The following is a 27679-nucleotide window of genomic DNA, read 5'->3' on the forward strand; positions in this document are numbered from 1 at the left end:
GCAAATAATATCTCCGATCTTTCACCTCGCGTATTCTGTCTGAAAAAGTCGAAAAAGCCGAAATCTCGTATCTCTTCGCGTTCTTCTATCTGTCCGATCGTTGAAACAGTTCGCCGCGAGCGACCAATATTTTTAGTCTCGCAGTGATTTCCGTGCCACCTATTCGCGCCGTGTAAACGAAAATTCCACGCTCTCGTCGGCGTGGTCAACTCGAACATTTAGGTCAAAAATCTCTCCCGCGTCGCGATGACGCGAGAACCTCGACATCTCGCCACGATGCCACGTCACGGTATATTCTGTGTGCCGCGGCGCAATAAAATTCAAAGTACACAAACGGCTCGCCGTTTCGCAACTTTCTTTCCACTCGCTCTATTTTAATTTCCCAGTCCCCGGGATATCGCGAGACCGTCCGGGGAACGACCAACCCGGCGAAAAGCTCCGCTTTTTCCTGGACTTTGATTTTGTTCGAATTCGTATACCTCTACTTCTACGTACGTGTACAATAGCATCGTGTTAATTGATCCTTATCTGCACCGGTTCTTGGAATAATATGATTTGATAATACCGATAAATAGTCAAATGACAAGTACAAACAAGTTTCACGATTTTATTATTTGAAGATCAGACGAGAGCAACGTGATAAGTAGATTTTTGTGGACTTTCTGATTTTACTGTTACTCTGTGATTAAACAGAAGTGGTTTAGTATGACGTGACGGAAAACAGGAACGATTCGTCGAAAGATGGAAGTCTTTTATAAAATAGCTGACACGTCGACGAAGTTTTGTGGAAAACCAAAGGTACAACTACTCAGCCCAGCAATTTTCGTTCAAAGGTATGAAGCGGTTGAAACAATGCACGTTTAGTTTCAGAACCAAATAAAAGGACAGCTTTTCGATAACACGAGATTGATCGACAACGTGTTTTCGAATATCAGAACTCGTTCTCTGGAAAAAATTGGAAATTTGATTTATCCTGTTTTTTCCCAGCAGTGTTTCTCTCGTGTAGGTCAATTGGCTATGTAACTTATAAAATTTAATTTCTAAAAGTTTACATGACTTTATCAACAATCGATAGAAATTTGTAATGTTTCGCATAAATCAACTATCAAACGGTAGTTTCAATGATTCTACGAGATCGAATATGTAAACATCGATTACAGATATAGCTCTTAATTAATCGACAAAGATTGGCGTCTCTGTGATAATCTTTTCATTGGCCGACGTACCGCGACGAGAAAGAAATTCTCCATGGAAAAACGAACAGACTGTTGACACGTCTGGCAATTAACTGGTCGGTTTAACGGAGGGGAAAAGAAAGACAGGAAATCAGAGGGAACGAAAGGACGACAGTCGACTGGCGCCACTTGAGCAAACACACTCGCTTAACTCTCACTTACCACCTTATTTCCATACGATTGCAAAACCTGACGAACGCTCGCCATTATTCTAGCGGGTAGGCGTAGTATACCAAACGCGCGCGACGACTCTCTGAATTTTCCATTCAGCCACAACTTTCCGTCTTATATTACCGCCTTTCCTCACAACAGAGTGCAATAGATCAACCGCGATCTGCTGTATTTATCATTCTACGAGCCGTTTTATGGCAGTGACAATGAGGCAATATATCGCGCAGGTCGCGCGAGGTTGAATACAGAATATTCTTAAAAAGTGTGTTTTAAAAGCTGCTTAACTTCCGTTAAACCTTTGCGCTTCGAAAATTTTTACGATCCGATTATCCAGTGAGTAATTCCAGCGCATTCTTCACCGTACAAATTTTTAAACGTAAAAGCTTTTAAATTTTAAGATCCAGAACTATACAAGAAACAAGTATTCATTTGGGTTCTACTTTTTTAATTGTGTTCATAAAGCTATAAAATTGCAATAAAGTGCGCACTCTGCTGTAAATTTATTTACACAGCAGTAACCTGTTTCGCTTTTCAATTTTTTCCCCATCAAATTAACAGCAGCAGCAATTTTCACATAATGTTAATGGAGTCAGTGAACTGCAAAGAATTAGTATCTGCTTCGATATCGACGTGCGTAGCGTTAAAAAAAAGTTTCCCAGTTTTTTAATCATTTACGAAGTTTCATTAAAATCGATACGCAACAATTCAGACGTTCCCCTATCGATAACCGAACGTATGTCCGTTTCGAGGGAACTAAGGTTCCTAAGGGAGAGAGAGAGAGAGAGTATCGAGGGAAACACGATTAGCCGGGCTGATTCTTCGACAGCTTAATGCCATAACAGCTTAAGCTCTTTTTGGAAAACGCGATCGGACCGTGGCGGACAACAGCCAGCGTACAGTGAGCAGATCTAATTAAGCGAGTATCCTAAAAACGATGTCCCCTGCCCCGCGTCCCATCGCAACAATGCCTTATTATATCGGCCCAATGAAATGGCGCGGACATAAAAAGAAAAGCATAATTACTGTATAGGGGTTGCCATGGCACGACCCCAGCGTTACGGTACACCAGAAGTGTCCCATGGGACGCTACCAGGCTATAGGGGAAGATACGTAGAAGCGAGAGTCGATGGCGAGTCCGTTGCTCCCAATCAGAGAAATCGTTTAATTTAATAACCCATCAAAAATATTTTCATCGTATCGTGTCCGGGTGAGACGGAAGGTAAACGAATAGCTCGGCTCGAAAACAGGGAACGGGGAGCAAAGAACGATGGAACGAGGGAAAGAAGGGCCGATAATGCGAACTGCCTTAAGCTTTTAACGATGGCCAATTATTTCCGTTAAGACGGCCACTCGAACGTAGCTGCTAACGAGACGCACAGCTTCGAACGGAAGTTACTTCGTCGGGAATTTCAATGGCTTAGCTGGAAAATACGCTACGATGCACTTGCATCTTCCATCACAATCAGCTACCAAAGAGTGAGTTCCAAGCGATCGTGGAATTCGAAGACAGTGAGAAATCGAGACATTCCTCGCTTCTCCAGAGTATTCCGCGATATCGTAGCGCGTTCTCGACGCGCGGGATCAAACGAGGCTCGGCGAGAGATTAAATCGTAGCTCTTTGGCTCGTGGTCCTTCTAATTAAGCTACACGCTTACCAATTAAGTTAGAAATTAATTACCATCCGCGGCGAGTGTCCCAATTAAAGACTCGCTGGGGACAATGAGACGAACGAGGCGGGGCGTGAAATCGATGACGCGGGCTCGAAGTGGCAAAGAAGAAGCCGAGGAAATAAGAAAAGAAGAAAAATGGTGGCGCGAGGCCACGCGCAAAAGCCTTGGCCACGGTTAATGAGCAGATTTCGAATTTTCTCGCGGTCTGGCGATAAGGGGCGGCTCGGCCGCTTTTTAAAATTCGAAATAATCCTTGTAATTATCAAATCCCAGCGGCACTCTATAGAGCATCCTTGAAAGGATCCTGACTCCTCATTACCGGCAGCTCGGCCATCAAAAGGACCTTCTTCTTGCCATCTCGCTCCCTGCTTTCTTCCCTTTTCTTCATCTTCTCTTTTCTTCGATGGAGAAGAAGCTCGTAAAAGGACCGCCACGTGGATAAACGGGGACGACAAATTGCGACAAGCTCGAAGAAGAAACGTTCCGTTCGAAATCGCAAAGTAAACGTGGAAAATCAACCTATACAATAATCTACATACAACTTGTAGCTATTAAATTCCAGTTTTTCCAGGATTTTCGTATTTTTAATAACACTGACCAGCATGCGCGAGTGCCACATAACAATAGAAAATTTATCGATTACCGAGACTGTACAGATACGTTTTAATAATGTTCCATCTCGTCGGAATTATCTAGTTATATACGTCTTATGAAAGGAACTCTGTTACAGATTGGATTCTGTGACATAATACGAAAATAAAATTAACAATCACACAGTAATTAACGAAATAATTTTCGTGAAATAATTACACTGTAATGTGTATATGTGAGATATTACGTGTATTTCACGTAATACCTGATCCGAATAACGTTAAATAAATAAGATATAAATAACGACCAAAGCTTCTTTAATATATCGTTAAATTGATATTGCAATCTTCAGAAAAAAAAACCTGAAATTTTTCTATCATCTTAATGTTATAATAAGAAACTGTACAACAAAGTTCAAAGATGAAACGATGAATTTAAAACGAAATTAAATCGGGGTTAACGACAACGATATGAGTAAAGTCATTGGAAAGAATCGACGTCTCGAGATCACCCCTTTGACGAGGAAAGGAGAGGGTGATTTCCAGGACGAGCCGGGAATAAGGCAACCAGCAACCTTAATTACCGAAGTTTATGAGCGGCCGCTACGGTGGGCGAATTACCATGCTAATTTTTCTCAGCCTCCCCGGCCGATTTTCGCCAGTCTTTACGACTGCTGACGACTTTATACAACCCCCGAAACTTTTCGTCTCATATTTCATCGTCCTAACGAGATCGCCGGAAGATTTCAAAACAAGCCATCGGATTTCAGTCATAGCTACGGGCTGCCGCTTTTTATCTGGCCCGTTTCGTCGTACCGTCGACGAGTTCATTAATTTCGTCGTGAAAACAGACGATAAGCAGTTCAACGTCGTGATCAATCAAATCGTCCAAGGAGAATTGAAAAACGAAGAAATACAGTCGAATCTTGCAGAGATACTGTTTTATCATGTTCTATCATCTATCATGCTGAATGTATGAATCCAATAAATTATAAAAAGTAAACGCAATATACAAAATCAAATTTATACTAATTGCAGTACACTGTTTGCATAAACGTACACAAATGCATTCCACATTACATTGGCTGGTGGACAAGTACATGTTCTAACGATAGAAATAGTAGAAATTTGTATACTTTGTCGATACTCTGGTTGAAATAGTAGAAATTTATACATCTCACATAAAATAATTAAAATATAACTGGGATTTCGAAACTCAACTCCTTACTTCTTTATGTCACATTTCTCTTTCTTCGTGTAATTAAAAATATTCATTCGTTATTTCGTAACAACTTTACTTAAAAGCTACGAAACTCGGCAAGCTTAAAATATTTCAACGTACGTTTTGGAAAATGAGAAAATTCTGCTAGAATTTCAGCCAAGCAAGACTGATCAGTGTTCACTTATTAAATGGAATACGCTTAAATAAAAAGAAAACTAACTTTCACTGTGAAATAATTCTACTTGGAAGAAGATACAATTCTTTGTACTTTACCAAAAATTGTAGGATTTTCGCAAAAGCACAATGACATTCCTTCTGCAAATTTTACGATCGAAACTACGTATCATGGCGATCGATCGACCGATAATACGGCCTGTCCTCATTCCCTGACTAAATATTAGCAAAGTCAGCCGTATTCCCGGTCAGGATAATAGCGTGCAATGTAAATAACAAGCAGCGACGGTGGAACGCAGCGACGAGCGGCTTCATCCTCGCTTTTCAACCCGTCCTGTCCGCCGTCATCTATTGTTTCTACCGTACACCCGCATATCCAGCGCGATATATCTTTTCGACCCCCTTATTGCTGGGGGTAGTTTGTCATGTTAATTTCGCGAGACTCGCGAGGGTGGCGGAGCAGGGCTTTTAACGCACTGCCACCGTCCCGCTTCGCCGTTCATCGTGCCTCTCTCGCGTCGCGATTCCGCGGAGAGAGATGCAAATCTGCCCGACGCCGATGAAAGGGTTAACTCGACTGCCGGCCATTAATATGCTAATAGTTTTCGAGTCTCGCGATTCTCCCGAGATGAGAGTGATTATTGACGCGTAATGACCCAGAAACGCTTTTTCCGGAAGGGTAGCGCCTCTGCCCCCTATCGTTTCGCAATCGACGAGTCTTCTGCGGTTTTTCTACGCGCCACGGCGTTTTATAACCTTTCGAAGTGGTCGCGTCGTGTAAAGTTTCGATGAGATGGTCGAGGATGGAACGTTCGCGAGCTTCGATTATACGAGCGAGATTCGAACCATTCAGAACTCAGAACTGATCAACTTCGGTTTTTATAAATTTTTCAATTTCAGCAAGAGAATGTACGATTATATATTTCTTAGTTTCCTAGAAAACAAACGATTAATTTTTGTACAGTCGACTAGTCCAACTCCTTGTCTCGTGATTTCCGTAACGTCCAACTATACGCATTAGCTGTTCGCTATTTCAATACCACGTGCGAATAAAATATTATCACAACGCGTAGTTCTTTTTATTTGTAGTTCTCAGTTCCTGCACCCATTCGGTAAAACATGAAACTGTCAGTACAACGTAGAACCGTGTGCACAGTAAAATTCGCACGCTGACAGTCTTCTGACAGGAACGAATCTATTCATTTAAAAAACGATAAACAAAACCGGATACAATCATAGCCCACAGAGTTACGTGCGAACCACTACTCGCGTCTCAGATACGATCTTCGTTTTATCCAACGATCGTACACGCCCGTTTCATTTCGTCGCTGCTTTCGACCTATTATAAGTCAATTGTCCGATTATCTAAATTTCGCTACGCGTCTCGTCGCGTCGTCTGATCGTTAACGACGAGTAAACGAGTTCCCGTCATGCTTCATCCCCTGAATGAAACACACCCGTGTCTTCCGTCTATGCGACGTGAAACTGCGTACGCGATGCACGCCGATGCGGGCAGCGATAAAAATCCAGTGGGCCACGAGTATGCGATTATAGGGCGACACGTGCGTGACACCGTACGTCCTACGGTTTCGTACGAACGTCGAACGTCGACTCGTTAAGCCTCGCACGTGAGTGCTCGTTACTACGCCTGTAAAATTTTCCGTCAGCCAACCAACCAGTTAAAAGTATTAATCCCACGGCTTCAGCTGCAACCGAACTGTTTAACTTTTTTATAGATGGATACGCTTTTACGGGCGCTCGTAAAGGGACAGCTATTTTCGCGTAACTTTCGGCTCCAGATTTTGTTGCTGCATTCGCTGCTTCTTCGAAACGCGACTTGATTCGATTCGGACGATTTCGAAAGGATTTACGTGTGCTAGGAGTTTGACAACATTGTGCCACTTTTTCGTATCGGCTACTTTCATCAACTTTTCTCTCAGGCTATTCTCAGATTTCCGGTACATGGTGTTTTAGGATCCTGGGCTACCCAAGGAACTTTTGATCGGTTTCATCTTTTGAAATATATTTTGTTCGATGGAATATTTACAATTTCCCGATGCTGTTTCTCCCGAATGTCTGGTGATACGATATCTTCTTCTTTATTCTCCCTTGAACGGTGCAGAAGCGAAAGATTCGTTCTTAACGTTAAAATTTCTCTCGCAACGATTAGACGTTCTCGAAGCTGTTCGTCGGAGTTCTTCAAACTAATTCGCTAGTTGATGGGAACAATTTCGGAAACATAGAATATCGATGGATTGAAGGGTGAGCATCATCGGATAGTTGGGTTCGGTTAGGGTAGTTGATACGTTAAATTATAATCTCGGAGGAACTACACCGATCGTTGCAGATGCTACACAACCTAATCCGATTAAAATCTAAAATGCTACATATGGCCCTCAGGTGTCACAGCATCAATCACTTTAATTTAGAAACTTGTTACATCGTACAGACTATTGTAGCATAGATCGCTTTCACACTACCGTTTCATGGGGAAAATGTTTCTGAATGCATTTTCAAATAAAAAAAAAAAATGGTAATTATGAAGCGAAACGCGAACCAGCCGTACCAAAGATTACGATCGACGCGCGATCTTGTTGAACAGTCCCATGAAACGTTCCATCGGCAGCTGCAATTTAGCAGGATTCGAGGGGACTTTTGATCGATCACTTTGACTCTGGCGTCAAAGCAGCGGGTTCGCGTGCAACGCGAAGGAATGCGTTTCCCTTGCAACCCTTGGATGGTGGCAATCTTGAAAACTCGTAAAAGCGAATCAAACTGCGGACTTTAATCCAGCGGATGATTAAAACCCCGTTTATTGCCTGCCGGTAACGACGTTACGACGCTACATGAAATTGCATCACGCCTGCACACACGATCCGCGTTTCCATCCGCTTCGTTACATCGTGAACATAGCCGAGTAACTATTCTCGAGAAGGAGCACGAAGGGAGAGATTAAGCACGTGTCACGCGCACATCGCAAGGTAATACCTCGTTCCTCGGTTTCCTGCGTTACGTGAAAGCGTTACGGGGTGGCTGTTTTATAAGCTTAGGTGCGTCGCTACGAAAAGCCTACGTAATTATACAACGAGCCGTTTACCGTACACTTAGTCGTAAAGCGCTATTCGAGGAAGGTGTATAACGGTAGCTGTCGATTCTTGAAATTTATCGCCCATCGTTGTTGCAACGTGACGATAAACGCGATTATGAAGAAACTTTTATAGCTACTTGGAAGTTCATCAAATGGCAAAACTATGAATTAGGTTACATGCTATGAAATGTCTGTTTGTACGGCTCTGCTTCTTTACCTGAATTGTACCAATAAATCGTCTGTAATATAGTTTATGTATGAAAGTAAATGTCGTCTTATATAACGTTGTAAGTTTCTCGATACTCTAATCGCAACCATGCAATAAATGTGCATAATATACCTTGCGTTTAAACTTTGTAATTCGACAGAGATGATACTAATAAAATTTTTTAAGAAAATCCTGCCGATGGACGTATCATTGGTAGTTTATTTCCTCAATTTTTCTCTAATAAATCCAACTTGAAAATAAAAAGAAAGATATTATACCATAAAATGAACAAAGATCGCAACTTCAATTAATAAACATATTTCAAAGAAAGATCAAAAGCAGATTTAATGTGACCGGATAAAACCAACACTTCATACGTCGCAACTCGCTAATTCCCTGCAGTTTAATTCTTCGTCGCGATTAACCGCTCTTTTCCGCGGTTAATCTCGATCGACAAATTCACACGAAGCACACAACTCTTTCGCTATCAGCGTAATACGTCATAGCTGTTTTATGGTGTTTTATACTCAGTCCCCATAAAGATAGCGTAACTGTGTCATTGTTGCGTTATCCGGATAGAAACCTTACGACTTTCCACACGAGCGTCACGGTAAATCTACAATATACAAAGGACGTATAACGATCTTCTGGAAAGCAACAAACAGCCGAGAAGTGGAAAGAGGTGATTCCGCGAGATATGAATTTTGAAGTAGATGCCACGAGCGCGAGCCACTCGGCACGCCTATCTTGCCGCGACACTCGGCACCAGGTTTACGCGTCGCTCATAAACGTGAATTAATTTCAATCGTTCTGTACGAGAGAGATTGCTACGCGTGTAATTCGACGAGTCTGATTGTGGTGGTACGCGAGAAGGTCCGAGGGGAGGCCAAACATAAAACAATAATGGCGAAACATAAACGACAGAGCACTTAACACTTGGCACTTAAACAACTGGCAAATTGCTCCCTTGTCAGTCCGGCCTTAACCGAGAATTTAGGTGGCCTGGCGTGACGAACGACCCTCCCCGTTCTCGAAATCGAAATCGTTATCCGTGGAACGCGACCGTACCCGTTGCCGAGAGATTACGGAAGCTCTGAACGATGAATCATAGCGGCCTTCTTCTAAAAATGCAAATCTACGTTACAGGCTAAAAGCTTCGAATCGCTATTTGTCTCGCGGAAGCTGAGAATTGAAAAACATGTCATCTTAAAATTCCTTTACCTACTCCTTAATTAAGAATCTCTGGAAATATAGGATATTGCTGTGGTATTACCAATACCAATTTTGATTTGGTTTTGACCAATAACAATTTGACCAAACAATAACAATAGTTATAACCGAGCACCGCGAAATACCAGATTGCAAACGTTTGTCCCACGCTGTGTATGTATAAGTTCTTTGTGTACTTGTATAATATAAACTCCAATAAGTACAGAATTTACAGCAAAAGGGTGGAAACCCAGACACCGTCTCTGATCCTTGCATCGCGAAACAGCTTTTGGCGGCGTTCCATTTCGAAAATGAAAGGGATCAGGACGTGGTCATTTTAAATTCACGCGTAACCAACGAATAGGAAATTTCGTAGAATCGAGCGAGGTGAAGGGATGATGCCGGGTATCGGGGAGAACGGTTGTACCATGCGAGAATCTGACCCCAACAAAATTTCTTCTTTCATAAGAAGTAATGAAAGTCAAATAGTGGTTTGGCACCCCGGGTGGTTGGAAACGTTCGCGAGGGTGGCTGTGGGTGCGGGACACGAAGGGGTTGGTGCGGGAGGCGGTGTCCTCCATGTTAAACGCGGTATCGTGCACGATGTCCCTGCGTAACCACCCTTATTATCGGTAGACAGGCTGGATTCGAGCTGGGGAGCAGCTTTTTAATTTTACAGTGTCCCCATAAAATATTCGACGCAACAATAAAAGTTAGACCGAGCTAAGCTCTGATTTGCGAGCATTCGTCCCCGCGGAAAGGATATTTTCCACCCTCTATCCTTGGGCTATCGTTTCGAGGCAGCCTCGTAGCAGGTTTACTAGCAGATTTAGTAGCAGATTTCGACGACGACAGATACGCTGGGAAGCTTCGGGGAGAGATCGATGGGTCATTCGAGGCTTTCGAACGCGTATCGCGATGAAACGCAGCGAACTTGACAGAGAACAAACGGCGAACATCCGGCGGATTACGGATCGCGCGAAACGACCACGCCAACTGATCAAACAAACTGGAACCTGCCTATCGAGTTATTTATACGGACGCGTGGTTCCCTATTTTTTCGCGCTTTTATTTCCTTCCTTTTCCCTATTTTTTGATAGCTGTGTTTCGATCCGAAGTATACAGGTTACAGGTAACCTGGCCATAGGCGCACGCGCCGCGCAGTCTTTCATTCTATCGATACCTGTTACCGCGCGTAGTTATTCCAAGCCTGGAAAACCCGTTACCAAAGAATAATCATGATCGATATCAGCCGTGATTCACTCGTTTTGAATTACTTGCTGCGAATCGAAGCGGCCGTTACACGTATTTTTTATTCGATGAGCATCGAAATCGAACAACTGTCGGGTATCTGTCACGCGGGTGGAAGTTTTCCAATAACTCGATGACTGAATCCCCTTTCTCGTCTCCTCGTCCCTTTGCCTCGTAAACGCCCGTAAATTTTACATCGATTTTACAGTCGCAAATGATAGTTGTAGAAATTTAATTTGCGCCCGCGAAAGCAGAGAATCCATCGTTGATACGACAGTGGTTCGTTCGATTTATCCTAACGCAATAACCAGAAGATGTCTCGGCAAAAAGAGGCACCCGGTTCGCTGTGTAACGGGACGATCGTAAAATCTACGCGCTTACACGCGGTCGCGAATCGTAGGCTGGCGAACGCATTAACGACAATGGGCGTACACACGTATGCACGCGAGGCGATCACGTTGGTCGTTTTGCCAAGAGTCGAGAGAAGCGACGTTCGTAAAAGAGACGAATTCACGCTGCCGCGTATATAGCAACCGGTGATTACACGATGGACGCGGAACGAACATTCCGCGAGCAAAACCGTTCGACGGGGCACCGAACACCGACGAGTAAAACCGTTTTCCAGACGCGCATTACGCGAAACCTCCGGCAGCCTCGAACGAGGAAATAAAACAAGCCGTGCCTCCCGAGTACGATAGTACTCTACGCCACTACAGCTATAGGTACATACCGTGCACGCTTGTATACCGGCTCGATAAATGTACGAGATAACGGTACGAAGGTATATCATTATCTCTCGTACGCCGCCCGATAAAACCTTCTGCCTCTCGGACGGGCAACGTTCGCGAATCGCGGCTTTCCGTACTCGTAACCCTCGCCAGACATACAGAGAAAACGAGCGAGAGACAAACAGAGAGACGAAGAGGACAGAGGCTTGTGAATTTTTAATTTTTATCGTCCTGCAAACCGGCGAAATCCGTCCGGCCAACGATCCGAACTTGCGATTACGGTTAACGCTCGACGGTCACGAGCGAAACGCTCCGGGGACACGCATCGCGTTTGTTTCCTCCGGATGATTTTTCGTTGTACCTTATGGCACGAGTATCGCGAGACGTCCTGCCGAGTGCTCCTAACGGGAAATCGACGAAAACAGGGACAACAAGGCTTTTACGATTCGCGTGGGTCGTAATACGGTGTCACGAAGCTGGTGGGTTTATGTAAAATATAAGAGATTTGATTCGTTGGTTTGTAATTTTCAGGCAAACGGAATTTTTGTACTTTTTGATAAGAGTTACTATTTCTGCGTGACTGTAAGAATAATTATTACTCCATTGTCGTAAAATGTATGTTAAACTTGAAATGTAACGATAACTGGAACTCTTACAGACTATCACAGGTGAAACTTCATCTTTGCACTTTGGTATATTATTTTTGGTCTAAACAAAAAAAAAGCATTAATAAAGTAAAATAAGTAAAATTATACGTTTTACTATTCTTCAATGGTAAATGAAAAGTTACTTGATATACAAATCGTAATACAGCCATGGTATTATCATACACGGACGGTATTATTGAGATTAAGACAAAATCCGCTTAAATTTCATCCATGATAAGCTTCAGGGGTTAATAACACGTAACTGTAATTCGACGGTTAAATGGTTTCAAATTAATTTCATAAATCCCAACATCTCATTTGCTCATTACCGTAGCCGTCTATGAAGATTTCAGTCGTTTAAAGTATAATATTCCGTACTTTCGAAATACGTCGATTTGATATTTTACGTGTATCTTACTAAACATTATATGGCAGATGTGTTTTTAGATCTCAAGCAAATGTGACGCTTAAACGGTACCACGAAACAATTCAGTTCACCAACGAAAGGAAACATTCCACGTTGGATGCAAGGTGTCCCTTGAAAATGAACGACTCTATTTTTGGCCGTGTTCGGTACACCGTTGGAAAGTATTTTCGAATGGAACAGTGGTAACTTCGGAACGATCGAGAGACGATTGATGATCCCGGATGAGTGACGAGAGACGGATCGGCCAGCCGAGATACCGCGAGGGAGGCTTAAACGAGTATTTATGTGCGTAAACGAAGGGAAGAGTTGGTAGTGCTCGGTGGAAAATAAATAACAGGCCGGGACGTGGAAATCCTGCGTGGTGGCTGCTAGCACGATTCTACACACCGCGTAAAATCCTTCTCTGTCGGGTTAGAGATTAGAAGACGTGTCGGTGGGAAAGACATACGATAAGACATCGTTTACCAGCCGCTGCTCGCTAAAAATAGTCGAACAAGCGGACATTCGACGAGTCGAATACCAGCAACGTAAACTTGATTCTCGATATTACAGCCTCTGGAAATTGAATTGCAGGAATACGCAAAAATTACGATTTTTTAAGCAACAATTTTATCTCGCAGATGACTCGCAATTTATAGTCTTTGATTGGCTATATTATTCAGCTGTCGAAAGAGGAACGATGGAATTGCCACTTTTCAGATAAATTGTATTTACGTATTTGTGAAAACCGATTGAATTAACACTGACTTCGCTCGTCAGCTCTTCATTCACTGATCGAGGAAGTTTCTGTCATTAATTAACCAATTTGAAGACACAAATTGGAAATGTTTGACAAGATCACAAGGATACAAAGCGTACGATACGGTTCCGGATATAAAATACGTGACATGTATATTGAGAAGGGTCATGGTAATGAAAGCAAGAGTTTGCAAATTATTAATTTGATACAATACCCTAGTAATCAATCAATAAACTTTACCGTTCTTTACAGAGGTTGTTGGTGTCTTTCGATGTTACACTTAAAATTACGCTTAAAAATGAAAAAGTATTGGAAATTTTGAGTGATATTAATTCGATAAGCGAGGGATGCGTATCGGAGAACACATAGCCTGATTCTCGTCGTTTCAACGTGATTTTATCGTTCAATCCTATCGGGTTTCCATTCGCCATGCGGAGGCAGCCGGTGCTAATTAACGAGCGAGCCGAACGAAAGCGCGTAATATCGTAAAATAAACGAAGGTATACCATTAGCAAAAGTATCTCACAGCACTTAGTAGCCGGTGCTCGTTGGTATTTTCGACATGATCGCCTGTGCGCATTAACCTCCCAATAATCAGCCAGGACTTTCGTTTCCACGTAAGCATTATGCACGTGGACGTCATTAAGAGTCAGCCTTTAAAGCAGCCTTTTACGCTTTACGACCTTTTGCCGGGCGTGCAGCGGACCGTATGGCTCTTCTCGCGTAATGGTTCCTTGTGAAAGTGCAGTCGGTCGAAAGTCAAGCAAAAATCGAAACGTCGACCGCGACTTGGCTTGGAAAAGGGTTGAGTGGAGCGGTCGATATCCTGCAGATCGAAGGGATAATTCGATTAACCGAGCAGATTAGCCATTTCGGGATGGTGCATCGTCGCGTGTAACTCGATTATATACACTCGTATTAAATCGTTAAGTTGTCAGCGAAAAATTCTCCGCCGCGAGGGTTAAGTCGACACCACGGCAGATTTTAACGAGAGCGTAACGCAGCCGCAAAAGCTCGTCGCGAAGCGGAGAGAAAGGCAATGTTAATTACGACCCCCTAATAACTAGATATAGCCTGTCTGTCTGCCACGTTGATACGAATGGTGTTCATCAGAGGAGAATAACTACTATAAACCGTACAACTTTCCATCAGCGTACATCATCCTTAATCCTTACGGAATATATTCCCTAGATTAAAGGGGCTGGAATAAGAGAGGATATATTAACGAGGGTATTAAAACATATGGACTGGCGATGCTGTTTGAAACAACCACATTTTCATGAGGGATTATTTTCTTTAATTTCTGTTCACTTTTATTCCTCTCAATCTGCTTGGATTCTCTTCCATCCGCTCTGATTCACTTCCTGTTATATTCATATATTCTACAAGCACAATAGCTTTCTCTCTCGCGGTTTCCTCTATCCCGAGTTTCGTCGGAAATGTTACTCACTCTTCCATCCCCACTTACTGTACTCTTTTTTCCTGTTTTATTGTTTTCCCGGTTGCCCTCGTGTCTCGACTTTCGGCGCTGGTCGGACGCAATTCCACGCGAGGATCTTTTTAAGTAAGACGGTCGTTCGTTCGCTCTTTATCCCCCAGCTTATTCGCCGTTCACAGAAAGAATTCCAGAGGTTTTAACGATTCTCCCGACCCACGACCCGACCAGGCGTTCATCCTTCGAGTTCAAGGCGTGATTTGCACAGCTGAAAAGCAGCCATACCACTCGGACAGTCTCGGGTCCCGTTTCCTTTAACGATGTCACACGTTAACTATCTCGTTGAAAAGGGAACTCGCTGAAAAGAAAGCCCATCGAGAAATGGTAACACGGACGAATACGGTGATATTCGCGTAACTGGACGACGAGGAACGCGTGATAAATGGAGGCGAGCTGGCTCGCCACGCGGGACGACTTAATTAATCGATCCCACGTGACTTCTTCGTGGCGCGCGGAAGGATATCGTTGGCGTGGCGGCGGTGGAACAGCCGGCAAAAGGCACCGCGACAAATCGTCGATCAGATAGAGAGGCGAGCGCAGTTCTGCAGCCCGAACACGCCGTGCTCGCGCTCTGCCCAGTGGCGTAACCGCAACGAGACGTGACACCTGCGCCAATCCCACACCGATGAGGATCTACTCGTAGGTAGGCGCAACCGGTCGTAATAGTGATTTAATTTCAGCCGCGTGAGATCGAAATCGTAGATGCCGTGCCGGTTTTTCGGTGCCACTTAATGGCCACTTGACACAAACGAGTAACACGTACACAGGTGCGGATTTACACGCGTGCAAAGTGGCAGAGCCAGAACGCTGCTTCGAAACGCAGGTGTGCTCTCGTTACGCGCGCAACCACGTCAAACGCTCGCTCGTTTTGTCAAATAGAATTAGCCTCGCGACCACTTTTTCGTGCTACGCACACGCGTGTTTCATTACGTAGAATAGGCGATGCTTATCTACGTGCTTGAGAATAAATTTGCTTGAATTCGGGGTCGTCGAGGGTTGCACGGAGGCCGTATGTTAAACACTGTCTATCGGTCACCGATCTGTCCAAGCTCGAATTTCTAATTCCCTACACGAACCTGTATATATTAAGAGCGATGACTCTGCTTTTTTCCCTGTGTCAGGGGTGTATTTTGAAATATTTCCTACGGAAGGATTCAACGTTTGTTCAACGACGAGATACGAGGAGAAATTGACGAAAAAAAAAGGAGCAGACAGTGCTGAGGAACGAGAGATACCAACGTTTACCCGGAGAAAAGCGATTATGAGTGATACGCGGTAATATCCACCCCAGCCATCGGGTAGAAATTCACTTGCCGAGGAAATTAAAAACAGTCATCCAGAGCCGGGCCTGCTAATGGCGAGCATCGTTCATGTCAATATGGGCCATTGCCCGTATTACCATATTACGTTTAGGAAAGCCCCACGGTCCTATACTCACGCTGCTATTGCTTATAAATACCAGCAATTACAAAACCGGGGGTGGTTCGTTTCTCTTCCGTCCTTGTCCGTCTCGCGTCGCTAGATGGAAACTCGATTATATATGGGAGGCAGTCAGGCTTCCCTCTAGCAATCGCATTAACGTTCCGGTTTATTGAGGTATTTTTTTATTTTTCGCCGTATCCACGGCGGTCGACAACGACGTCGGCGTCGAGCCGACGCGGCGAAGCAACGGGAGGAGGTGGAGGAGCACGATATCACCGCTGCGTGTCGTTCCAGAGGCCAGGCCGCCTCTGGGATTTACAAAATTTAATTCGACCGTACGAAAAGCCGCTGGCTGGTCCAATTTCGCGCTGCCCCCGCCACGGAATTGCCGGCTAACTAATATCCTGCAGCGGAAATTGAGAAAATTGCACGAAGAACGCGATCAAACGGTAAATTGCCTCGATTTTTACGTGACCGCCTAAACGAGTTCTACGTAAACGAAGAGAAAAGAGAAGAAGACGAACCACGGACCCGGTTAAACGGTGTCGCGATCTCGAAACGATTACAAGCCGATGACCAAGAAGAACGGAAAAAGGGTTGGACAGGGCTTAGCCAGACAAGAAAAATATCGCCCTATACGTGACTATTTATTCTCGAATAACAACATGCAGTCGATTCCGCACGGTTCAGTGAAACGCGCGAGTACAATGCAAAAACGGCACGTGCAGCCTCAAGACTTCCGATCAATTAACTCCGCTTTCAATTCGTGGCGAGTAGGGCCAGTTTTCCTGCCGCTTACTTGTTAGCACTGTAACCACCCCCTGTTTTACCACCCTCGCTCTATCTCATTCTCGTTTCCTCTATTCAATCCCTTAACGCTAGACAGCCGTCCCGTTCTCTCCATCTGTTTCTTTTACTCTTTCACCGCGTTTCTCTATCCTCGTTTTTCTGCCTGGAAATCGTTTCCACGTAGCGAGATGCTACCCTCTTGGCACCCTTCGGCGAAGGATCGAAGCATATTGACGGGTCGATGGCGTTCGACCGTGGCACGATACACGGGTTCGAGGGTGCTCGAGGGATGCAATAGTAAATATTAAAGCACGCCGCGGAGTCATTGGGGCGGTAATGGGTGTCGCAGCGAGTACCCGGGCATACGGTACAGTAGTACGGGTCTAGCAGGCTATACCTGACGATTGCGGGGAGATGGAACGAGAGACGGCGATTTGACAGGCATGGGAAACACTCGAAAATTTCGTGCAAGACCCTCGAGCGACGTTCTCGAGTACGCTCCAACGGCAATGAGAAAAAATATTTTCTACCTTGAACAAAGCTCGACGAGAGTCGCGTGTATACTCTGTGTGTTGCGCGCACTCACGCGCAATTGTGTTTCGCTTGAAAATGTCATCGAGCCTAGAGTATCCTCGTTACGAGAATAAATATCGTATTGCGAGAATATATACGCGCACCCGTGTAAAGAGACGACGTATCGTGCGAGTGAACGCGGTATGGAAAGTATCGAACATGCCGCGCATTATACGCCATTACAATTCGAAGTTCTATGAAACCCTCTAATGGGCTTCTTATTGCGCTGTACGCGGAATAGAGTACGTGGCACTCGTCGTCGTGTACATACACATCGGTCGAGGAAAGAAGAAGAAGAAAGACGCGAAGAAGGAGGTGGAGGTACGTATCGCTGGAACGATTGGTACACGGGGGCCAATTACGCAGGGGCTCGGTTTCGACATTCTTGTTCCAGCCCATTCCGATCGGCGATGAAACGCGATATTATTATTACCATCGACACTGACTAAGTGCTGCAACATAATGCAACCGTGTGGCACGCGCGTGCACGCCGAGACACGCAGGTAGACACGCGGCTCGGTGTTGCGTAAAAAGCGGCCTTAATAACGGCGTGCGTTTCACAGCGCGCGGTCCGAGTAAACTTTACAAAATATCTCACCAAGGGGCCTTTCCTTGCCTCGCCATTCTCTTCTTCCACGCAGTCGATAAATGAATCAGAAAATAGCGGCGGGAGCTTCCCACACGTGTCTGGTCACGTGCTCGATAATTAGATATTCTTTAGACCGTGCATTAGGCTGCGCTCGGTATTCCATTAAGTTTCCGAAGGAAACGGCCCTACGATCCACCACGAATAACATTATACACCCCCGCCCCGACGTTTCTCACTCTCAAACTCTCCTTTATATTAATCGTCGGCGAATTTAACGGCCGGATAGCGTGCCGAATCGTCACGATATCGCTCGACCCATGATCGTGCTACTCCACGCTCTCATCTCCAATCGGAAGTCGCGCCACGCCCCTTGAGACGTTTCTCTCGCGCCAAGCAAACGGCCGGAAATTAATTATCGTCGAGGAACCAACACGTTGACCGAACGTAAGGAGTTGAACGACCGACTGTGATCCGTGGCGTAATCGCGTGGGCTGCCGCGGGTACGCGCCCGAATGTCTCTTTATCCGTTGACTTAACCAACCATCCTCGTGTCATCCGGTGACGATCCACGAGCGAGCCAATTAATCGTAACCGGGAATATTTCACGCTTCGAAGTATCGTCATAGAACTGTCCAACGTACAATGTCGATTCGCACCGAACTCTACTCGTGCAACGAAGAAACATAGTTGAATAGTATCAGAACGATAGTATCGAAAGGATATTACACCGTTTCGCGTGCCTGGAACGTACAAAAATCGTCGCCAATTTAATATATAATACTGACACAACGTACAAGCTTACCGCTCCCGACATTTTTCCATCTCCATAGAACACGTGTAACCGATGCCCGGCTATAAACAAATCGTAGTGGATTTCGAACCGGTTCCGATTATTATTATAAAGTCCGCGTGCATAAGCATCTCGGTCAATTATGTACGAGTATATTCCAAGTCACGACACCTTGCGACCCAACCCTGGAAATAATCTCGATGAACGATAATACGGCAAGGTGCAGCGATAATATTCCAACGACATTGCGGAGAACGCTATACATTATAAATATACAATAATTCGATCCAGCGGAGCTCAGAGTCTGGCCGTGTAACGTGGTCATAGTTAAACGGTGTAATGCGGATTAAACGGTCGGTGATTCGAGTAAATTCAGGAGGAACGGCGTAACACGGTATTATGTATCGCGGGTCCCCGAATCGGAGATTAATGCGTCCTGGGCTTTACATTTCATTGGCTCGCAGCTTCTACTCCCGTTCGCGTTTATACGCACATAAATGGAGGCGTTAAACCGACTGCCTGACAACTCTGATAATTGCCCGCCGCGTAAAACCCGTTACGAGCCTTGTTTGTCAGTTTCGCCAACGTATATTACACCCTTCCGCCCGCGCTCTCCTTTCGCGCCACGCATCGTACCGCGTTTTCAACTTCGTTCGTCGAACGAGCTCCGCCACCAACAAACTTCCCTCGTTTACCGGAAACTTCCAGCTACACGGCACCTGACGATTCAGAACGAGAGACGAGAGAGATGAAACTTCTTTTTCAAGCGTTTTGTACATCGAGTAGTTTTCCTTATCTTTTCTAAACGCGCAGAGACTCGTGTTTCGGGCTTTCTCCAGGCTGGTGAAGAGATTCTGATTAAGCGACGACTAGAGAAAAAGATACAGCGCGTATACGTTTAAAAGGTACACGATCAACGGTTAACTTGATCTTGCGGAATATCCTAAGAGATTCAATTACACTTTGCTGTCGTAGATGGAGTAGAAGCCTGCAATAATAGCGTCGTATCTAGAGACGTATCGTGTACGTATAAATCAAGGAAGCCGGGGAATTAATAACCAACGTTTAATGATTGAACTATTCGAAAGGCACTTGGATTTAATAAATTAAAAACAAATTACGATATTCATCTGTTGAGAATTAAATGGTAAGCGTAACTAAATGCTAACAAAGAAGTTTACAGAAAGTGAACTAGATCTGTCTTCTGAGAAGCATGATTATTGGTTAAGTTTCATTTGATACCGGAAATAAATACCTACGCCCACTTCAAATTCTATATTAATATCCAAATGTAAATTCTACACGCTAAATGAAACAATAATCTAGAAACTTGTGTCACTCTTACATAAATCAATTAAACAAATTGATACATCTTTTAATATGCGACAATTATCTGATCAAAATATCCAATTACAAATGACAGTAAAACGATGTTGATGTGAAACTGAGAAAGAACAGGTTTCAACAGACGTCACCTCGATCGATGAAGATAACGCGTCAATTAACCTCGCGACATTTACAGTTTGATTATCCTATCCGTCATAATGACCAATTACATAGTACTGTTTCTCCGATCTGTCTCTATCCGGGTATACACGATGAACATATAATCGACGGGAAATCGTGCACACGCACGTAATACAGGGACAAATAATTACCTATGGATTACCTACCGGTGTGTCGTGACGCAATGGATACCGTGCTTTTTCGCGTCCCATTAGACTCTCTACGTTCCGCCTTACAGTAGCAAGAAAATCTCATATAAACACGCACGGTAGCTCGTAAACGTGCTCCGTATTTGCTCTACTGAAAACACACCGTGACTCTATTCTCGACGCAAGAAACAGAAAGGAACAATAAGCGTTTCAACGCAGAAACAATCTTGCACTGATTGCACGCGAGATTTCGAAACGGATAGCATTCCACTGAGATCGCTTTCGATAGACGAGAAAGAAAATCATTCTACTAAAAGTTAACAGTTTGACGAATAGTAAAATAGCTCAATTTTTATCAAACTTACAATCGCAAACGCCACTTCTATCACATCGCATACCGACTGCACAAATCAATTTAATCAATTTATAACATACTACGTATTATACGTAGCTCTGATCGTTCTATAGAATAAAACCACCGTGGATTTAAGAAACTATAGTGCCAGTTTTACAGAATTAAATTAGGTCTCCTGGAAAACAACCCAGCGCGTATCTGCTACTTAAATTCCTTTGATACGAATTTTATATCTCAATCGTCGATAATCCTAGTATTAATAGCCGCAAACAAAAACTGTAGCAATTGTCCCATCACACTTCGCTAAAGGCATAAAGACATTAACACGGAGTAACTTCTAAAGCACGCAGCGATATCTAAGGGCGTTGAGAAGCGTGGAGATACGAATCTCTGAATCTCATCCCCTTCCTTCGACGATATTTCGCGCGCAAGGGTTAAAGAAGTGGCAGGACATTAAGGGAAAGCGCGCGCGAAGGGTTAGTTCCTGGTTAACCGCATCGGCCCCCGTCCCTCCGTCGCCGAAATAGCGCGACCATCCCTCGAGTGATTAAAAACAATTACAGTTTCGTCGGCGCGGCATCGTTTCCCGTCCCTCTTCCCGTAATGAGCATCCTGTTCCCGGGGAAAGGAGAGAAAAAAAAATAAAAAAAGAAGAACGGACGGTTGAGCATCTGAGCCCCTGCGGGTTATAGGTGGTCGAATATTCCCTACCTACTCTCATCCCCTCGCTACCTCTTGTCATTTCCGCGGTACATTTCTATGAAAATATTTCCACGGGTCGGTGGAGCATAGAGGTAGGGTTAGAAATCCAGTGCGGATCCTACGCCGTATATCCTGGACGTAGTTGTTGCTCGCAGGGGTGGCGAGTCTTGTACAACAAGGGGTAAAGCCCTGACGCGACTCCAACCGACAGAGGGATGATTTTCACGCTAAATCACGGAATAACTTGCCAGCCAAACTCGCCATTTACACGAACCCGATGGATTCATAGATGAGCCGGTTTTCAGTCAGCGTTCGAATTGCATGATACATAGCATTGTACATGAACTGATACACGAACCTCTCGAATTACAGCACAAGTCCTTCTATCTATCCTTGCAAATGTTAATTAACGATTAGCCTGGAGCAAATAACCGTTGATCAACAGAGTTTCCGCGGATGCTATCGTCAGTTGTTTCGAGAAAGACCGTTTCAGAAGGTACGCTCGTAGATTGTTCTCAGCAGGTGATACAGCTGCGTCGAGGTCCATTAACCCCTCGATCACCGGGCTAAGACGCGTCGTTCACGCGACATGCTCGATGTTGATATAAATGAGGCACCCTGTTGACATCCGTCGTCCCGGACGAACGTCCCTATAATTTATATGCGGCGATTTTTATTACGGTACTTTTGACGAAGTATAGTCCTGGCATTGGCAGCCATTCGACCGACAGTGGAGCAATTTTTACGAGCAATCTATCCTTTCTAACGGCATGAAATATTTCTCATTCGTTATACTGACGAATTTTATTCAATTTGGCGAACGAACGACCAATAGTAAGGGAGGAGAAAAAATAGGAGATTGGCTACCATAGTTGGAGAACGATCGGTGCTGCGATCACTTAACCGTATTAAAGTCCCTCACGGATGCATGGAATTTTTTCATAGATGCAGGCTGTTTACACGGGAAAATTCGATGCTGTTCCATCAAACCGGGATGCAAAGGGAAAATGCGGTTTCGTCGTTTGCGTTTACATCCGCTTGTATCGGGCGTAAACGCATTACAACATGCACTCTTTTGTAGAAAAGCTGAAGCTCGTTTTGTATCAACCGGCAAAGCGGCAAAGAAAATTGCAATAATGTTGATGCGGTTGTGCGTCGGACAGCACTTCAATTTGCACAAGCCACGAAGTACAAAGAGAATGAAGTATAAAATGAAGCGCCGTAGAAAACAAAAAAATTGCGTTTAAAACCGCACGGAAGTATAATACTGCTTTGTTCGCAGACTTTTCCCGACTACGGAATTTAATTCGTTTTTCCAGCGTACCGCTCGTCCAGACAGCTGCTCTCCTTCCGTTTAACGAGGAAACGTTATGGGAGGCCGTCTTCTTCGCGGCAAAAGATGGATTTCCAGAGGAACGAAAGCGACTATCAGCGAAGAGATCTTCCTTTTCAATCTTCATCGAACCGTCCCCACGGTTTAATCAATCGCACTTGCCGCAATTAAATTTCTTTAACGAGACTCGGGACTCGTGGAAATTAACGAATTCAAGCTCGCTGGCCACATAGATTAAAATCGGTTTAGCCACCAGCGTTCCGACCACCGTTTCCCTCGAAGGACCGTCGTCTCGCTTCCACCCTTTCCCACCCCTCGTTCGTTTCGCCTCTTTTTCGCGGTGTTTCCGTGCTTCGTCGAATTTCCGGGCGTCGGCACCCCCGCAATATCGTAAGTAATTAAACAATTTGCCTACAGATGGAGTTTTTAGTCGAAGCATTTCGCGCTTACTACCAGCACCACCGCTCGTTCTCCGTTTGCGCCATGCCACCGCCCTGCCTCATCACTATGCATAACCGCATTGCTGCTATATTAAAGCGCGTGCGGGAACAGCGCGTCGCTAAAATGCTCGCGTGATTAAAAATGATGTCGCGGAAATTCCGACATCCACAGAATGTCAGGCAGGACGAAAGGCCGCGGGGAATAACACCGGTGCTTCGCCACGTTCCGCCACGTCGACAACCTGTCGCGCTCCTACGCCCGCGTCCAACGGTCTCTCCGCGTTAAGCCTGCTCGGTAATTAATCGTGGAAAGCGACACGTGTGCCAACAGAGACGGACGAACTCGCGTTCTCCTTGATTTTCCAGCGTACATTTTGAAATTGCTGTTTAATTGCTACCTCTCGTCTTTCAAGAATCCCATTCGTTTACCTTATGCTTCTATGTTTCGTATATATTCGAGCAAAGTTGAACAGGAGATAGAGAACAAACGAAAACGCTATCTCATAAAGGAGTGAAGAATATCTTTAGACATCGAGACTCCAATGTACGAACTTCAGAGGATCGCACTGATTAACTTCATAGATTGAAAAATATAGTGGTACAAACGCTGCTGTTTAAAACCTTCGAATTTATCGTATTCGTATTTATGTCATCTTCTTGCGACGAACGATCTTATGGAAGCAAGCGATTTGTTCCTCGATAATCGAAATTAATCGTGTACTTTTGCAATGAAATTAAAAAAGAAGTAAAAAATTGCAGTCGATCAGTTTGCCTTGTATGCCATCGACATACCCAATTTCATTTAATTTCTTCCGTATCTAATTAAAGTTATCCTTGTCCTAGCACTGCTACATTATGCTCGCCTATTTCCTATTCCACTCGCGTTTTACCAAAGAAACGCAATGTCCACTGAAGGAACGTTACCCTGTACAAGGCAGGAGCATTGAAAAGGCGAGGCAGACGATAGGGAGAATTTTTTCCCCTTGCGACTATGTAACCTGTCGTGGCGTAGTTAACGTTGAACCGCTGTTACCGAGGCTCTATGGGTTTACTGAACGTATCGTCGACGAGGGTACAGCTTTTCCTGCGCCGCTATCTGAATCTTTATGGGACGGCTTTAACTACGGGGGTAAATAGCGAGCGAGTCTCGACTAGTCGTAATGACGATGCCCGTGTCACCTAGCAGCCCTTTCGCCACGTCCGGCCGAAAGGGCGGAATAATTCGCATGTGAATCGCGAACGCATTCCTCGCGTCACGACAATCGCGCCTGGTAGCTAACGAACGTAGCTGTATGGTGTTTTTCAACGGTCGATCTACTTTGACGCGACACTTTTTCCACCATGTTTATACGCTCGTCTTGAAACGCGAGCGATCGAGTCACGGAAACGATGAAGCGGCCCGACGAATCTTTACGACGGTGTTACGCGCGCTGGAAAGGCGAACGAAACGAGATATCGTCACGGCAAGCTACGACGTCGTTAACGAACGTCTTAATTTCGCTTTTTGTTCCTGTTAGGTCAGTTAGTTTCCTCCGCGGGGTTACGATATATCGATTTCCGCGCGATTCTAGCGATCGGCGTAACCTCGACGCTTAACGCGCAGTTACGAGACAAAGAAAGAGTAATTGCAGGAGCAACGCGCACTTTGCGAACTGATTCAGCGACGTTGAAATGCCAGGAAAAGGAACTTGTGTTCTCATCATTTACGAGATAAAGATACCACTCACTGGTACGTGGAATACAGAGAACCCGACGAGAAGATAGAAACTATGCAATGATAGCGAACTGCATTTTTTACACGTTTTCTCCAACGAATGTTCTTGGAAACTCGTCGAATGTTCTTCAAAGATCGTCCGTAAATTCCACGCTGGTTCCTTCCAAAGTAATGTATCTACGTATGTATCGGAAAAATGATGAATTTCGTTCGTACGAAAGGTTGAAAAGTAGCAAATGAAAGAAGTATGCTCCTTCTGACAGACGAAACCAGAAAATTACGATTTCTTTCGTAAATTCGTGATTGAATATTCCTTGGCAAGGAGCATCCTCGTAATCCGTATAATTGCAAATTTCCCTTAATCCTGACGAAATAGAATATGATTGAGACTCGCCAATCGCGTCCCGACGTTCAATAAAGCCTGACTGGAGATCAAAGGAACATCCTCAATGGAACTGCTCGCTGCTTGCTCTCTCTCTCTCTCTCTCTCTCTCTCTCTCTCTCTCTCTCTGTCTGTCTGTCTTGAAGAACGAGGAGAGGAAGAGAGAGCTAGACTGCCTTAGAAATATTATATACCTGCGAAAACGTCAGACGTTGTCGAAAAGCCTCTCTCCCAGGAGGGATAGCATTTCAGTCGAAATATTCGATGTCTCGACCGACGACGCGCTTTTGACGAACCCCAGCTACCTTCTAATTGCGATAGCGAGAAATTGCTCCCGCGATTCGTTTGGTGACGCGAAAATCTCATTCGATAGCCATTCTTCTAGTCAGCGAGAATAACGAGGTCTCTCTTTGTTGTTAAGAGCTTTATAGATTAACTGTTTTACGTACAGGTTAGTTGTATAGTTATTATTGTATAGGGTTAGTCAGTCACAATTTTATTTTTGATTAATGATTTCAATATTTTTCATTTTTTTCCTCAGTCATTTTTTTGTAAAATTGAAAAATACGAGTAAATTCTCTATTAGCAAACTGCATTGATTATTAAGGTATTGTAAGCATTAATTCAAACTGTCTGATCATGGCAGTACAGGGATGTGAAGAAGTAAGAAATATTTTGTGATAGATTTGGCTCGATAAAGTGATGTAGCAATAAAATAATTACTTTACACACGCAATCGAACACCTAGGTATTTAGTAATTTTCCTAATCAAGGATAAGTTACTATTTATAATTTATTTATTAACTAGCTGACGGATTACATTTTTTGTATAATTAGTAAGTACGAATAATGACGAGAATACGTACAAGCATACATCAATAAGATAATACAAAATAAGTATTGTACGAAATAATATGATACTATTATATCATAGTGGAGCTTCGATTTTATCAGAGCATCAATAGAATTAAAGGCACAACCGATCATACGAACATCGATATAATAGAAAGTTTTAAGGCCATCTCACAAAAAAAGAAGATTGGGAACAAAAATAGAAATTGAAAGAAGTTATTATATTTTTATCCAAAAATGTTTGTCTCTCATTGACATTAACATTTATAAAATACTACAAAATGAATGATCTCCTCTCGTGCGAAAATAAAGCAAGCACAGTTAGAAAATTACAATTTTTACGTACGTTTCTAATTCACTGGCTAAGAGGAGCTTCATATAGCTAAAAGCTCATGCTATCTACCATTCCTCAAAATTTCACGTATTTTAATCGAAACAATAATTTCGAAATCGACACACGTGTTTTGGCAGAGTGAAAGCGAAACGGATGACTAAAATTTTTGGAACACGATCGAACGCAGACGACATGGGGAATACGGTTGAACGTCGAATGGATCACAGAGAATACTTTATCAGGTCGTCGTTTGCCAGCAATGCGTATCCACGTACGATATTCTCTCTGAATATGGTAGCAACGCGACTCTGCCTACGGCTACGCCGCCATTCGATCTTTTCAACGAAGGACATTTCTCGTTCGCAAACAGACGTTTAATTTCCCATGCAAATATTATGTATGCGATGGTCGTCCGTTCGGTACACTTTTCGTGACTTTGTCCGCGGACGAACGTATTAATGGTCCGTTTCTATATTAATACCGCATCATCCGCTTTTCTTTTGAGATTAAATACTCGTTAACTGAAAAGCAGTGTTCGTCACAGGTTACGAAATTTCTATTTTCGATGCGGATTGCTCAAAACGGAGATTATGACAAGTGGATTACGTTTGGCTATTAAGAAAGTAGAGTTTTCGATAGTCGATATATTCAACCGTATGCGAAGATTATAGAAGATCTCTTTTGTGATGAATTTCTCTCACACTAGGAGAGTTCGAACGAATATTGTTTCCAGTCGAACGCAACTGCGATTTAAAAGGCAACATCAAGGATTCGGAGAAATATATCGTGCTGATGTATAGTAGTAGATGTTATACAATGTAAAAAATTGCAACAACTGCTTCAAAGAACCGATTGCCGAAGAAGGCAAACTTTCAGGAAACCAGTCATGAAGCAA

The sequence above is a fragment of the Bombus pascuorum genome, chromosome 6 (assembly GCF_905332965.1).
Source record: "Bombus pascuorum chromosome 6, iyBomPasc1.1, whole genome shotgun sequence".
NCBI classification, from domain to species: Eukaryota; Metazoa; Arthropoda; class Insecta; order Hymenoptera; family Apidae; genus Bombus; species Bombus pascuorum.